At 56.7% G+C, this 16,437-nt stretch overlaps 1 protein-coding gene across 2 annotated transcripts in view; it reads left to right on the forward strand.

Annotated features, from left to right (window-relative positions):
• The window catches only part of ANTXR1 (ANTXR cell adhesion molecule 1), a 197,838-nt gene that overhangs the window by 164,268 nt on the left and 17,133 nt on the right, over window positions 1–16,437 (forward strand). The gene's annotated exons all lie outside the window — the stretch shown is intronic.

A 16,437-nucleotide genomic window follows, 5' to 3' on the forward strand; every position in this document is an offset into this window, starting at 1 on the left:
TGGCACAGCTAGCGCCCCGCGGATGCTCGCTCCCTAGCATCCGGCCCCTCGCTGCCTTCCTGGGTTCCTCCCACCCCTGGACGGGGTCGCCCCATTGAACGGCGTGGCCTCGGGGGCTGATGCCCAGGCATGGGCCGCCGTCACGTTGGCCGCATGCCGACTTTTCAAGGCCTCTGACTTGAATACAAGCTCTAAACGAAGTCAATCTTGAGTAAGCTTTTCCATAGTCTCTTCTGCTCACTAAAGGTGATGTGTAATGGCAAATTCCTAAATGTCACAGAGTCTGGAAAGTTGGGCATCATAGCAGACATCCACTGGCCTTTAGTGGTGCGAGTACTAAAAGCGAGCCCGCTGCAGATTCTACCGTGGGGTCGACCCTGTTGCCGCACAAGACGTGTCCCCCTTCCTTTCTCTTTCTAGCAAGGACGGTAGCTCTGAGCAAGAGACGTGGGGTTTCTTAGACACGGAGGTAGACAGAAATAGAAGGGCGGTGGCGTGTCTTGTCCTTTGGTGGTGGGAGCAAGCGTCCCAGAGTCCTGGCGCCACTGCCTCGGTGACTGCAGCACGTCGACAGACCTAGGGGTGCTCAGCGATGGCCAAGGCATCTGCAGAACGGAGGCGGCTCTCCGCGCAGGTAAGCGGCAAGCACGCCTCTAAGGGAGACCGAGCCCCGTGAGAACGCCCGAGGCCCCGGTCCCTGCCGCCCGTGGGCTGCGCCAGGCGGCTCTCCACCAGGTGCGTCTGCTCGTGGATCCAAGCAACATCTCCCGGCAAAATTGGACCTTACGGGTAATTAGCATCAAGCCAACGGCCTACGTGTCTGCGCCCACAGCGGGCCACTCCTGAGCGGCTTGGATGCAGGCTTCCGGAAGCTTTCGCCGGCCCACGGGCACGTTCCAGTGTCGTCCAGCAGCACGGCTGTGCTTCCAGCGGGCTGTGCACTCTCCTGCCAGAAGGAGGGTTGTGCCCCCCGGAGGATCACCCGCGGCCAGGTTTCGATGCCCGTCCTTCGTAAAACTCACCCAACCCAAGCGATCGACTTCGGTGTCAAAGGAGAACAGGAATCTTTGGATGCCTTTATTCTGTAATTAATTTTCTTGCTCTCTCCAGCCCGTTCTTTTGAGGACGTGTTTGGTTCTCATCCATCTCCAAGCTGACTTTTTTTTTTTTTTTTTTGGTTTTAACGGCCAACGAGTTGATGATTGGAATTCTCTAGCTTTGTAAGCCCTGGAACAAACCGTCCCTCCCTGAAGAAACACAGCTTCTCATAAATCTTCCCCCGCCACCCCCAGGAACTCCAGGGTTAGAGAGGAGAGAAACAAGATTTGATGTTAAATGAGTCATCTTCCCAGCTGTCGCTTGCAGAAGACCGATGAGTACAGACGTGATAGACAGATGCAGTTTCAAATATAGTTTTCACACCTTAAAAAGTCCATGGGGATCGGAAGATAGAAAGCCCCTCCATGGCAGGAATTTTAAAGTAAAGAATTTTCTTGTAGGCTCTTCACGGTCGTGGGAGAGCAGGCGAGGGCCTTCGTCTGGGTGAGAACATCACTAAGCCACTGGGTGGGATGACAAATGGAGTCGCATTTTAAAAAATTACTTGTGACCTCCCCGTTTCACCCCCACCGGTAGCAAAAGGTGGTTTTAGGCCGTAAACACCCCAAAAGTAGTCTAGAGCTGTACTGTCTGGTAAGGCAGCTGCCTCGAAACATGGTTGAGCATCTGCCTCCAGCTTAGGGCATGACCCCAGGGTCCCGGGATCGAGTCCCGCATCAGGCTCCCTGCATGGAGCCTGCTTCTCCCTCTGCCTGTGTCTCTGCCTCTCTCTCTGTCTCTCAGGAATAAATAAGTAAAATCTTTAGAAAGAAAAAGAAATGAAATATGCAATGAGGATAAAACACACTCTGGATTTTCAAAGTTATAATATAAAAAAATATGGAATATCTTTTTAGTGATTTTTCTATTGATTACATGTTCAAATGATAACCTCCCGGACATACTGGGTTAAATAAGCTATATTATTAAAATGCACTTCACCCGTTTCTTTTTTTTTTTAATTTAAAAAAATTTTTTAATTTCCATTTGTTTTTTTTTTAATTTATTTTTTATTGGTGTTCCATTTGCCAACATATAGAATAACACCCAGTGCTCATCCCATCAAGTGCCCCCCTCAGTGCCCGTCGCCCAGTCACCCCCACCCCCCGCCCACCTCCCTTTCTACCACTCATTATTATTAAAATGCACTTCACCTGTTTCTTTTCACTTTTCACAAATGTGGCTCCTAGAGAACTAAAAAACTACCCAAGTGGTGTGCGTCCTGTTTCTACTGGACAGCACTGGTCTGGAGGACTGGCCTGGAAGACACTTGTGAGGAGGGGGCAACATGACTTCCTACGGGCCCTGAGTCCTCCAACCATTTGTATTTTGTGGACACAACGAGGATTCCCGAAATTATGGGAATCTGCCCCAGCCCTTCCTGGTGTTCTGCTGGGTCAGCCGGGACTTTGCCTTCCTGCGCCGGTCTCTGTCCCCGGCTCTGTGTCCGAAGCCAGACGTCTCGCATGCTCCACCCCATGCTCTGTTAGGGTTTTGTTTGAAGCAGAGAAGCATTGGGCTAAATAAAGCACTTGCAGACGACCTGCTTCTGGGTGGGTTTTGTACGTCGCCGAGCATCTCACTCTATTGAAGCAGAGCGATCCCTGCAAAGTCAGCCCTCGACACAAGGGTTCGCAAGGAAAGAAAAGGAAAATGAAGCCGACAAGCATTTACGGAGGTCTCTCGGCTGCTTCTTTTCTCTACTATCATCACAGGGAAGAGAGGCCTTGCAGCCTTTAAAACTCTCTTCTAGGTACGTGTACTTTTACGGGATTACCTTCTCTAGCTTTGAAAAATTTCTAGAAAGCAAATAGTAGCCCCACCACCTTACCAGAACGGGAACCCACTTGACTCGAGCAGTAATGATCACTAGTACTTGCCAAAAGCCATACAATCTGCAGTTACTTTCTTTTCTTTCTTTCTTCCTTTTTTTTTTTTTTTTTTTGCGGTTACTTTCAAGGCATTTCTTCCGATGACCCTGTGACGTGGGTGTTCTCGCTCCCATATTACAGATGAGGAAATTGTCTTTACAGATGACCGAAGAGCTTAGGCTCTACACTGATAAATGAGAAAACTAGCATTGGTCCATCCGACATGTGTTTATCTGTCGTTCTAAGCCCTGGTGAACCAGGGGCCGGGTGCTTTCATGGCATTTACGCTCAAGGATTCCCAGCATTCCAGTGCCGTGCCACGAACTCGAATACAGTTGTCCCTCCTTGTCCGGGGGGATGGGGGGGAAGCATGTGCCAAGACCCCCCGATAGATGCTTGAAACCGCAGCAAGTACTTTATATATACTGTGCTTCTTCCTATACTTCAATACCTGTGATGAAGTTTAATTCATAAATCAGGCCCAACACGAGATCCACAGCAATGACGGTAAAATAAGACAATTATAACGACCTACTGTGATAACAATTATGTGAACGTGGTGTTCTCTTCTCTCTGAACACACTCTACCATCCTGGACTCATCCTTTCTGTGATGATGTAAGAGGATAAAATATAAAAAAAAAATTTTTTTAAGGATAAAATTCAAAAAAATAAATAAATAAATAAATAAATAATAAATAAATAAATAAATAGGATAAAATGCCCGCATGATGAGATGAAGGGAAGTGAATGATGGCGGCGTGGTGGCGACCACTGACCGTCGGGCGATACATAGAAGTTCTGGTTTTGGAGCCGTGGTTGACCGGGGGTACTGAGACTGTGGAAAGTGGAACCCCCAGATAAGGGTCTGCTGGAGGGTCGCAGGGTGGAAGGAGGGTGGATGTCTTGCCTGCATGGTCAGCAAAGCCCTGTCTTGGGAGAGCTTGACATCCACGGGAGGTCCAAATGACGGGCAGGAGCTGGCCATGGCCAGACGGGAGCCTGGGCAGTGGTGCAAAGGCTACAAGGGCAGAGAGCAGTGGGGATGGAGGGCGGTAAGGCCAGCGGGGCAGCCAGGGCCGTAAACCCGGGGAGGCGTCGGCGTTGACGCTGGGCCCAGCGCGGAGGACTCGCGGTGCGGGGACCGTCGAGGAGGCACACGGTCCGGTTTGTATTCTACAAACACAACCGTCGACGCCGCGGGGAGAGTGGGTGCCAGGGAGGCTGGAAGGGCGGCGGCGGCGAGTGAGGCGGGCGTGCGGGCCGTCCTGGGGCACAGGCAGCGGGGAGGGCGGGGTGAGGTGGCCCGGGGTGGACGGACGGATGGCGGAGACACAGCCGGGGCGCTGGCCGAGGACGGCTTAGCTCACTGGTGGCCCGACGGGCCGTGCGGTCCCGCCAGCCCCCCACGGGTCCCTTCCTAGCAGGCTCTGCTCCGGATGCCTTCCGACCGGTCGGGCGTCGCGGGGCCGGGGACAGCCGTGGCCCGGGAGTGGCTCGAGGGAGGAGGACGCGGTGGGAGTCGCCTGCCCCGGGGCCTGGTCAGAACGTCCACCTCAACCGTCGTTACCCACTAGGGCGGATTTTAATCAGGGGCTCGTGTCAGGCTAAGCCCCACGGGGGCCTCCCCCTCGCCGCTGTCAACAGGCACTTGATGAGTTACTGATGACCTGAGAAATGAATTTTTAAGTGAAGTCGGCCACCTCCCCCTGGAGGCCACCTCCCCCCGGACCGTAAGCTTTAGGAGCACAGGGTGCGGGCCTGGGCCCCGGTATCTACCCCCAGCGTCGAGGAGCGTGCCGGTGCCGGCCGACTGTGGATGATTCAAAAAGTAATCTCGAAGGGACTTCCGAACCCGGTGAAAGCCGTGTTCCCCCAAGCCACATTCATGCCGGCTCCCCTGGCCCAACGCTGCTCTCCCTCTTTCCCCAACCTCTCTGCGTGGCCGGACGGCTTGAAACGGCACCAACCAGGGATCCCGTCCGCCCTCCGCGTCTCCTCGGACAACAACCCACCAGCCACCGGTCATTTCCACTCAGGAAGGCAATTGCCACAAGGAGCTTCCGGGGACCCCATCGTTGCAGGACCCACGAAGGAGCGCCCCCAAGAGAGGAGACGCCAGCCTGGAAGTGGGGACTCGTCTAGACTCGCCAGGGAGACTGAGGACCCGGAGGGCAAAGGCAGGTGGGAAATGAAGCCAGAACTTTTTTTGGAGCCGCCTTCAGCACTCGCTCCTCGGGTCCAGTTTTCTAAGGGCCGCTTCATTTTTCGAGCCAACAGAGATCTCGGATCTCTCCGGAGCCTGCAGTTTTCAGGCCTTCTTGTGCCAAAAAAAAAAAAAGAGAGAGAGAGAGAGAGAGAGAGAGAGAACTCCTTCTTTAAATGAAATCTTCCTGGAAGCCCAGTGTGAAAAACAGAGAAGGGAGACGCTCTGGTTCTAGACGGGCCCGCAGGGCAGGAGACCAAACACAAACACACACACACACACACACACACACACACACACATTTGCACGCACGATTTTCCCACAGTCGCCCCGAGACCTCCCCTCAGCGTTCCCAAGCGCTTCTGAAACGCAGGAGCCCTAACGTAGTGCAAGACCTGCGCTGCTCTGGTCGCACCCACGTCTGCGAGGCCGGGCTCCGGAGGCCGAAAGGCTGGACCCAGCTTCTCCTTCCCTTCGTCAAGGATCAGACCCCTCGTTCCCTCCACTTCCCAAACCCTTCATCTACTCCGTAAATGTTTGCTGAATCAAAGAAAGAGCCCTTCCGCGGGGCCGCCAAGGACTTCCCCACGAGGTTAACGCGACCACCAAACATCTGCCAAGTGCTGACTGCGTCCTTAACCCAGAACAGATGACCGTTGTCGCCGCTACATTAATCAACACCCTGGACGCTATGGGTTCGACCTTTTCTGACCCATCTAAATTGCAGCTAAACATCTCACCCACATCTGTCCATCTTTTCTCTAAATGTTCTGGGAGGCATCGTGTGAAATGCTTTGCTGAAATGCAGATAAACTCCGTCTGTCTGTCAGCCCCCATCCACGAATCTAGTAGGACTTGCAAAAAAATAAATGAGGTTTGGCACGATTTGCTCCCTGCAAACCTTTGCTCACAGGGATGACCACCATTTCCTGTCTTTGGAACTTATAAACCATCTGTTTAATGATCTGTCCTCGCTTCCTGCCAAGGACTGACGTTCCCCTCATCAGTCAGCAGTTCCCACCGAAAGTGCTCCGGGCCTCGGGGCTCTCCATCCCTGCCGCTGGCCGGTGTCCAGGTCCTAGAAATGGCTCCCTTGTCCCTCTTCATGGAACAAGACTGCAACGTGGGGAGAGTTCAAGGTAGTGTGATTGTTTCCACGCCTGCCACGCCAGTTCAGGCTCAGCACCACTCCGCTGAGAGCATCGGAGCAGACCTCCCGCCGAAGCACGCTAGCTCTGCAGTCCAGCTGCACCACGCGCTGTGCCGTTTGGGCTACTTCCCCTCTCTGAACCCACAAAATGAGCTCATGAGCAAGTTGGAGGATTACGCGCCGTATCATACGTGTGAGGTGCTTAGCACAGAGGTTGGCACATATCGTGACTGTCACTGGAAGAAAACGATCTTATCGCAGGTTAGGGATGGAGACCGGGCAAGGAACAGGCCCAGAAGGAAGGCCTGCGTGGGAGGGGCCTATTCGTAGGGACAGAGTCCTACAATCTATGCATTTTTCTAGGCACTAGAAAGTATGCAGGAAAGACCCTCTTCCCTGTAGAGCTTGGAGTCTCCTGGAGAACAAATGATGAAAACACGTCTTTCCCCTTTCAGTCACATGGTTGTGAAGTTCTGTTCGGGTCACATGAAAGAGCTAGACCTGCCCCAGGCTGGTTCCTGGAGTGGCTTCTCGGAAGGGCCCACAGATGATCTCAGGGGCAAGTCCTTCGGGTGGTTCCCAAACCCCCAGAGACCTCAGTGCAAGGGACTCCGTGTCCCCGAGCTCCTAAGGAGGCGCGGAGGCACAGGGTGGTGGGCTCCTCACGAGAATGTCCGTGCAAGACGCAAAAACAATTAGGGTCCGTGCTCCCGGGCCTCTGGGCGAAATCGCAGAAGAACCACTCCATGTGTTTGTTGATGACAATTAGGTTGGCAGGACTCCGCTGCAGTGGATTTTAGAAGCTCTGGGTCCGTTTCTAAAGCTCATTTATTTTAAAAGCTCTTGAACTAAAGGCAATAGTAATAGATGACAGCTGGGAATTTTTAAGTTATTTTCAGTTCTGGGGGAAAAAAAAAAAAAGAGGGTTGGGTTGGGTATCCATTTATATTTCCATACTAAGGATAAGTCGATAAAGGAGATTTCATTGTGTTTGCCAGTCTAAAAGTAATCGATTCAATGTGCCATAGTCGGGAACTCAGACTGCTTGGAAAGCCCAGGAGAAGCACCCCCCTCGGGGGACCGCGTGACTGTGACTGTGGCCCGGTGGGTTAGGAGCGGCAGCTGCTGGGAAGGTCCCCCGGCGGGCAAGGGTGCCCACCGGGTCACCTTTTCATGCAGCTCCTACTCCGGTCCATCTCGGGGGGCCTGGAGCCCTGCTAGGAGGGCTGAGACTTCCAGCCCTGACTGTGACCAACCCTGAGCAGGAGTCCGCAGTCGCAGCGGGGACGAAACCACAACAGCCTCCGGGAACCCGGCACCAGCAGGGAAGGCCGGCCTGGCTCCGCAGCCGCCTGCCGTGACCCGGAGCAGGAATCAAAGGCCGCAGGACTCACCACCTGACTGGGGAGGGGGCTCCCAAGGCAGGGGGGGCCGTCGGTGGTTCCAAAGGCTGGAGAGCTCGGTCGGAAAGGCCCAGGTCCAACTAAAACAAGCCCGGAGCCTTAACAGCTGCCCTGTTTTGACATCAGGAAGCCCATTTTTAGTTCTGCTCATGGCTCTACTGTACAAAGTTTATGTTTCTCTTTCATGGTCTTAATTAATGCTTGAGAGAATTAAGCCCGTAAGGCCCGAGACCACAACTTCCTCATCCACCGGGGATGGGCTACTTTTCCCAGAGCCTGCGTCTTCCTGAGAAGTCCCCAGATTCTTTACCAGGGTTCGGTAGTCCTGCTGGTAGGCTTGACGCGTAGACGGAGCAGGTGTAAGCAGAACGGGCTGGAGGCCCCTGCCGTGAGCAGAAGGCTTCTCCGCGCAGATGTATCTCCTCCTACCACCTACCAGAAATTCTCCGAAAGGAGAAAAGTTCATCTCTCTGATTGAAGATCTGAAGCCTGCGGTTAACACTGCAGTGTCCACCAGCAGGAGAAAACGCACCCACGCTCACACGCGCGTGCCGCCAACCGCACGCCGCACACCGCTGAGGAAAATTAGGGCATCATTGGTGTCCCTGAGCTAACTGGCAGAGTCGATCTTGTTCTTTTATTCATTCACCGCTTTTTATATTGCTAATAACTGGATCCTTTGCCATGAGCCAGGCGCCGTGCTCTGTGCTTAACAAATGTACTCTCTTCGCGTATCACGAAGCTTAACTGATTAATAACTGCTTTCCGAGGACACTGAAATGATGGGTTCCCTTGGTGGTTCTGACTCAGGAGGCCCCCGGGTCGGGTTTTGGCGGCTGTTTTTAACAAGCAGCCCAGGTGATGCTGATGATCAAGTAGCTCTCCTGGGAATCTTCTCCGTTGCTCCAACTGGCCTTCCCAGCAGGTGTGATCCCGTCCCCAAAAGCAGAGGAGGGACGCTGGCGTCCCCATTGTGGCCTGAGAATCCATTATCCTTCCCTGAACAGTCGCACGGCAGCCTCGCGGTGACCAGTCTGAAACCCCCAGATCTTCACCCACGCTGGGACGGGGCTGGGAGTCCCCCATAACAGTATCGATTTTCTTTACTTAAATGGTAGACCTGGCTTTTCATCCTAACCAGGAAGTGGTCTTACCTAATGCAACCTCCCGTTCCAGCTCGCCCACTTCCCTTCCGCATCCTGACCCCATTCTCCCAAGCACCAGGCTCCGCTCACCGCCGGGAGTCAGCAGCACGTGTGGTAGGAAGTGCTCGTGGACTCTGTGGTCCATCTGACGCAGGAGCCGAACCTGGCCACAGTCACCTCCACCATCAGGAGCTGCTCCAAAAGCTGTTCTTTCTGTGTGTGCTTTGAACCGGCTGTTAGCTACTGAAAACCTAAGTAGCGGGATCCCTGGGTGGCGCAGCGGTTTGGCGCCTGCCTTTGGCCCAGGGCGCGATCCTGGAGACCCGGGATCGAATCCCACATCGGGCTCCCGGTGCATGGAGCCTGCTTCTCCCTCTGCCTGTGTCTCTGCCTCTCTCTCTCTCTGTGTGACTCTTGTAAATAAATAAAAATTAAAAAAGAAAAAGAAAACCTAAGTAGCACTTGCTAAGGAAACAGTAATGGAGAGAAACTCTCCCAACTGTACGTGGCACCTTTCTGCATCCTAATAACTTTTCAGCATTCAGGCCATGATTTAAAGAAATGGGAGGCCACCAAACTCGGAGTCTGTTTTGGCGAACGTTTATGTTGTTGACGGTCCCACCTATCAAAAAGGCAGAGCTATTTAACAGAAACGTCCGCGAAGGGAGCCAACACAGTCTCATGGCTGCAAAGAAACCTTAGACCTTGTGGCCTGACCCTCTTCTCTACAGCTCGGGTTTTCCAGCCGTGGGAGGGAGGGATGGTTCTCTCTGCCTTCTCCTCATGAAGACGAGGTATGTGTAGACAAGGTGGTGCAGGACTCTGAGTTTCTGGGGCAGGACTGAGCCGTTGCCACTGCAGCACGGTTCCCCGAAACTAGGTTTCTTCACCCGTCAAGAGTTACCGCGGGGGCTGGGATGATGAGTAATGCCTCCATGTAGCTAAACGGACAGTTGGAGGAGAGTCTTCCCCCCGTGATGACAGAGTCACAAGTCACTGGGTCTGAAATCTCTAGGTCTGAGACACCAGGAAGCTGACAGTTTGTATATACAACAGAAAAAGCCTCTTTGAACTACACAATGTTTATGTTACAGTAATCGCTCTTAAAGCAAGTCTGTGTATGTTGTTCTTTGTTTCTTTAAAACAACACTTCCGGGGGGAAAAAAAAAAAAGGCAACTCTTCCGTTGAATGTACTGCTTAGGATGAATTTATGTAGCAAGCAGTTGACTCCTCTCTTGGTGGATGGTGAAGACAGGGTCCGTTGTCCTTCCTCCGTCCGCGCGGAGACCGTAGGCGGCCGATCCTAACTAACCATAACACTGGAAGATAGAGCACTGGACCCTGCCGGTCCCTATGCTCCGATGATTCCTGTCCCTTGTATCAGATCTGTTTTGAGACTCTTACAGGGATCCTCGTTACCTCAAATGCAAAGGGAGGTCTTATTTGACGTGTCCGGGGAATACAACCCACGTGAACCGTCGTAACAAAATGAACCTGTTAAACAAAACGCCATTCAAGGAATAGAGAAGATGGACGGAATGCCACAGAAAGACCCAACGCTTATTCAATTATACACGGAGAAGTGGAGCCACCTGGGAAGGCACGGCGTGGAGCTCTTAGGTGACACTGCGTGGTTATAACACTTGCTTATTGACTCAGAGCTATAAAGAGACTCCCCAGTTACGGAAGCCAGTGGATGCTCTCCCCCAAAATAGTCGCGTCCCGCTAAGACCTACTTAAGGTACCTCTCCAAAAGTACCCGTACGGCTTCACACACCTAAAATACAGTAAAAATCTCACTTTAGGAGACATCAGAGTCGGGGGCAGGGGGTTATTAGCCCACGTACCCAAGGGAAAGATTATTTCTTTTAAGTTCTCCAGGTAAAGCCCCATCTTGTTCCTATATCACAATTCAACTCTTGCCGTGAGTGAGACTACAAAGGAGACCTAAAAATAAAGCAAAAGGCATTCAGCGGGATCTCAGTTCTAACCCCAGGACAGCTCATCCAGGACAGACTGCCAGTGAATCCATCAGATTTTGCCTGGACTCAGTTTCCCATCCAGGAGAAGAATTAGGAGAAGGAAAGGAAGACGATCATCATCCTGGGTTCCCGTTGCATCTCCCAAAATGAGGGGAATCCACTGAAATGTGAAAATGGTGGAATGTGGAAATAAATCAATACACAAACCTCTAGCCCCCCAGTGTTGATAGTCGTCATGTTGGAATAGTGAGTCTGGGGTTTCCTTTTGTCTTTTTTTCTTTTTTTTCCATAAAAATTTAGTGCTCTTAATTGCTTTTGTTTAGTGAGAAAAGTGATAATTTAAGGAAAGAGAAAGAAGCAGATGTGAGATTTAAAGGGCGATCGTAGAACTGGATCTGTGATGTCTGAGCTAGACTCCCCGGTGGGTAGAAGAATGCTCCAGTTGACTGCATGGGAATGAGGTGTGCAGGGCAGCCCGGGTGGCGCAGCGGTTTGGCACCTGCCTTTGGCCCGGGGCGCGATCCTGGAGGCCCGGGATCGAGTTCCACGTCGGGATCCCTACATGGAGCCTGCTTCTCCCTCTGCCTGTGTCTCTGCCTCTCTCTCTCTCTATGTCTATCATGAATTAATAAATAAATAAATTAATTAATTAATTAATTTAAAAAATGAGGCGTGCACGGTCCCACCATGACACGGTGGCCACCTCTGCTGACAGTTCAGCCAGCGTCCAGCACCATCTTCACGTCCATGGCCCCAGCCTCCTGGGACCCTCATGGGCACGGTCACCATCGCTAAAACTCGCCCTCTGGTTTGTCTAGAGGTCCCCCAAGGCTTTTGGACTCAGGGCTTTGGTATGAAATTCGATCTTCATTTAGTTCATGATTTTTTTTTCCTCTACCCAGCGACAGAGTAGGATGAGGTCATGTTTTCTGGCGTGCTGGCCCGGGATCTGAACCCTTAACAGTGAAAAATATCGAGAGCTTAAGAAGCCGGTGTCCAGTTTTCTTTCACTGGTCTTGAGTGGACGGTGACGTTTTCCTAGATGTTAATTCCAGAGTGACGGAACCGTCAGTGTCCCCATCTGTCCCCACTGCAAAATTAGTCCTTCTCTGCAACAGTCGCACCGAAATCTGGTAATGAATGACCCAACAACCCAAGAAAACTGTCTTTCCCCCCTGAGCCTGTTTAGTGGCTCTCATTTCCGTCTAAGCTCTACTGTAATTTCAGTCGGGACAACAGCAGGCTGGAAGGGCGAAGGGGATTAGCCCAAAACCACTGGATGGCGAAGAGGAGGAGGAGGAGGAGGAGGAGGAGGAGGGAGAAGAGGCCTATGTCTTCCAGTGAATGTTCTACTTCAAAGCTTCAGAAAATGGGCTTGCATCGCCCTCTTCCAGGAAGTGCCTGCGAGGCCCCACCGCTACCCGAGGCCGTCCCCCCACGAGAGCGGAGAGTGTCCAGGTGTCCCTGCACCCCCCACGCGCCATCTCGGCCTTCATGCCCTGCCCTGCCCTCCCAAAACGCGGCGGTCGGACAGCTCGGGAAGCGTCATGTCCCTCTGAAAAATGACATGGGGGAGGCGGGGGCAGAGGGGTTCAACCCCAATCCCTCTTGTGAGGATATTCCCAAAATATCGACAGTCTGGTGGCCCGGCCACATGACACTGCGTGGCTGATGTAGGAACGGAACCTCCTTGGAGGTTAAACTAGTCCCTCTCGGGTCTTTGAACAAACTTGGGAAGCTGAGCTGTGGGCCAGAAAGAAGCACGGGCGGCTCTTTGGTGGCACCTGTCCTCGCCGTCTGATGGCCCCGGCCGGGTGGGTGGCCCCGTGCCTCATGGGCTCACTGTCCTCTCGAAGCGCAGGCCGCACGCAGTCCTCCTTTGCCTGCCCCCACCAGCCGCCGAGGCGCTTTCTCCGGCAGCCCCAGAGTCGACCGTCCTGGGCGCCCTTCCTTGGCCTCGAAAGGACGGGTCACTGCTCTGGGTGCCAGCCTTGCCGCCCCGGGTAGCATGTTGGCGATTTAAGGGGGGACCTCGTGAGATGCGCACAGAGGACCCTCCGCGGAGAGCGGCAGGCCCGTGCTGGATGGGGGGGCAGGAGGAGGGTGTCTCCGGCCTTGTCTGCCGCCCTCTCCCGGGGGCGCCCGCGTCGCACACGGGGAGAGCAGGGCACAGGCTCACGGTGACGGAGCAGCTGCACGTAAGGCCGCGGCCTGGCTCGCTCTGCAGCTTTGCGGCGTGGCCCGCGAGCCCGTCGGACAACCTGCAATTCACGCCTCGATGTCGGGGCCGCTCCAGAAGCTGTTTGTGGATCACGTACCACGACACAGGCCGGGCCCTCGAAGAACGAAGGCAGGGACACATGGGAGGGCAGCAGTCGTCACGGCCACAGAGGACGAGGTGCCCCACCGTCGCTCGGGCTTTGCGCCGCGTCCTCAGCAGAAACTCCCAGAAAAGCAGGGGAGCCGTGGAGAACTGCGGGGTGTCTGCGCGCTGCCCCCCACCCCGTCTCCCAGCCTCAGCCTCAGGGGGAGGCCTCCTCCCCCTGAACTGGGCGGGGGCAGCGCAGGGGGAGGCCAGACCCCCATCCCCCACCCCACCCCACACACGCACACGCACACGCATGCACACGGCAGGGTCTTTGGAGGCGAACAGAGGCAGCTCCTACTCCGCATGAGGTCACGTCCTTCCTCTGGACGCTCTGGGGCCACAGGGTGTCCGGGCCCTGGGCCTGAACTCACTCCGGAGCTGACTCTGCGAACAGGCCCCCGACCCTGCAAGGGGACACCCTCCCCCCCACCCGCCGTGGCCATGCACACCCCTGTAGCCGGAGGCGGGGGAGACTCCCCGGGAGACGCCCCGGGACACCCTTCAGAGGCGACCCCGCGAGGGGAGGGCGCGTGAGCCCCGAGTCACACCCCTGGGCTGAGCCCCGTCTGCCCCGTGCGGCCCTGGCTTTAGCCCTCGAGAGCCTCCGCTTCTTTGTCTTGGAAATGGGAACAGCGATACCCCTGTAAGAAGGCAGCGGGGGCTTGGGATTACGGGGGGGGGGGGGGTGTCACATAAGCCGCGGCCACGAGGACCTCCGCCCGCACCCCAGGCCTTTAAGTGTGCTCGCGGGGTACAGACCCGATCGTGACCCTCAGGGCCTGCATGGGTGTCCGACGGCGACGGCTGTGCACCTGCCCTGGGAGGCCAGGCCTGCCCCCGCACTCCCTCAGGTGGCAGATCCTTGGGCCGCCCTCGGGTCGGGCCTGGGTGGGGAAGGGGCTGCAGCGGTCCGCGTGGGGCCCTCGGGTGGGCCCGAGCGAGGAGGGGCGGGATCCGAAGCCCCCGACACCGGGTTGGCCAAGCAGCGTCGGGAGGCAGGGAGCGTGTTCGGGAAGCGCGCCGGCAAAGGTCGGGAGGTCCAGGTGATCAGGGACCGGCGGCCCCGGGGCGCAGGTGAGAAGGGCCAGCAGGCGGCCAGGCTGATGGCAGGCGCCCGGGGTCTCAGCGGGGGGCACTGGGAAGGGGGCCAGCGAGGTCTCCGAGGGAGCGGCTGGGAGGCCGGGGGGGGGCCCGTGGGTCTGCGGGAGGAACGGGCCCCTGAGCCCTGGCTCGTGTCCGGAGTGGACCGGAGCGCCCGGGAAACCCGCCCCTGTCACAGTCCTGAGAGGTGAGGGGCCTAGGGTAGTGGGCGGGGACCCTCGCGTCCGTCCGTCCTGCTGCGTCGGGGTGAGGCCTCTGTTTCCTGCGGTCGCACAGCCTCCCGGGCCGAGCTCTCGGGCCTCCCTGATCGGGGGCGCAGGGAGGTGGCTCCTCGCAGCCCCGCTGACCGCCCCTGGCACCCCAGCCTCCCGGCCGCCCCCGAGCCCGGCCGAAATGAACACGAGAGCGGCCACGAGGCGCGCCAACCGCAAGGCTGGCTGGTCGGCCTGTCCTGCCGGCAGGTGGGTGCGAGCACCTGCCCCGGCCCGGCCCGCGGAGCAGGCCCCGGGGGGCAGAGCTGGAGCTGGTTCCCGGGGTGTCAGGGAGGCGCAGGAGTGCAGAGCCTGGAGGCCAAGACGGTGCTGCAGGAGGGGCGCTGCGGCGGGAGGCGCCGGGAGGGCTCTGGGGCCAGGCCACGTGGGCACCCGCCGGACCCCCGGCCGGCCTGCTCCGGTCTGCGGCCCCCAAGCGGACGTCTCCGCCGAGCCCACGCTCACCGGCGGCCAAGATGAACTGGTCGTTAACAGCATCTTCTATTTACGGTTAAGGCGCCGAGACCCCCCAAAAGCTTTGCCGTGTCTGACGGCGGCCTCTCTCCCAAGGACTCGAGCTGTAGGTCTTTGTCGCTGCTCCCCGAACACGCTCGCTAAGACCAGACCCTTCGTCTCAGATCCTGCAGAACTTGGGCTCAGCGCAGCCGGGGGAGAATCCGCGCAGATACCTCGTTAGTGCCGCCCGGGGGGCGCGAGGTGCTTCCGAAGTGGACGGGGGGGTGGGGGGATGGGGGGGCACCTCGATACCAGGTCAGGACGGTCTCATTCCAGGCCCAGCTCTGCGTGGTCTTGTACTTAGGAAGAGGATCGGGTCCCAGCGGAGGCCTGAAACCAATTTGGAGGTTGGATGACTCAAATTAATGCTTTTTTGCTCCGAAATGAAACCCAGATTTCGAACGCTATGAATTTTCCACCTCTGGTGTCTGGCCCAGGGCGGCCCGCGGCCGTGATGCTTCAGGGTTCTGACTCCGTGTCCTCCGGTCTCCATCGGAGGGGCCCTGAGCGGCGCCCCGGCGGGACGGCAGCAGCCCGCACCTGCAGCGCGGCCGCGTGCAAGCAGATCGAGGTGGCTCCCCCAGGCTGGGGCAGATCGCCCCGGGGAAGGAAGGACAAGTGAGGTGCCCACCTTCACGGCCCGAACCTAAGAGGCGAGCCAGGGCCGGGCCTGGGCCAGGGGCCCACCGGGCGAGCCCCCAGGTGCCGGGCCGCGGCAGGTCCTTCGGGCTTACGCGGCGTCTTCAGGAGGGGCCTCTAGGGATGATTAGGTCTCAGGTTAGGGGCTCGGCCGATCAGAAAGTCGGAGTGACACAGGTTTACACAGGAGAGAGCTCTTTTCCTCCCACACGTACCCCCTGGGAGAAGCTTCTGGGGTCGGGCCGGGGCTGCATCCCGCGGGCGTCCGGGCTCCCGCTGAAGGGAGGGCGGGAAAACGGGTGTGAAGGTCACGAGCCGCCTCTGCCGCGGTCACCTTTGGCGTCCTTGGGGAGAGGGTGCCAGCGACGACGACGGGGCAGCACGGCTCAGGCATCGGGCTAGGGGGAGGGCACAGAGAAGGCGCCGGGGAAGAGGACTGCAGCGGGGAAGGATGCAGAGGGGAGGGCTGTGGCGGGGAGGGTTGCGGTGGGAAGGGCTGACAGCGGAGAGGGCTGCAGCAGGGAGGGCTGACAGTGGGGAGGACTGCAGAGGGGAGGGATGCAGAGGGGAGGGCTGCGGTGGGAAGGGCTGACAGTGGGGAGGGCTGCAGCAGGGAGGGCTGACAGTGGGGAGGGATGCAGAGGGGAGGGCTGACAGTGGGGAGAGCTGTGGCGGGGAGGGCTGCAGAGGGGAGGGCTGCGGTGGGG

The sequence above is a fragment of the Canis lupus genome, chromosome 10, assembly GCF_003254725.2.
Source record: "Canis lupus dingo isolate Sandy chromosome 10, ASM325472v2, whole genome shotgun sequence".
Lineage (NCBI taxonomy): Eukaryota > Metazoa > Chordata > Mammalia > Carnivora > Canidae > Canis > Canis lupus.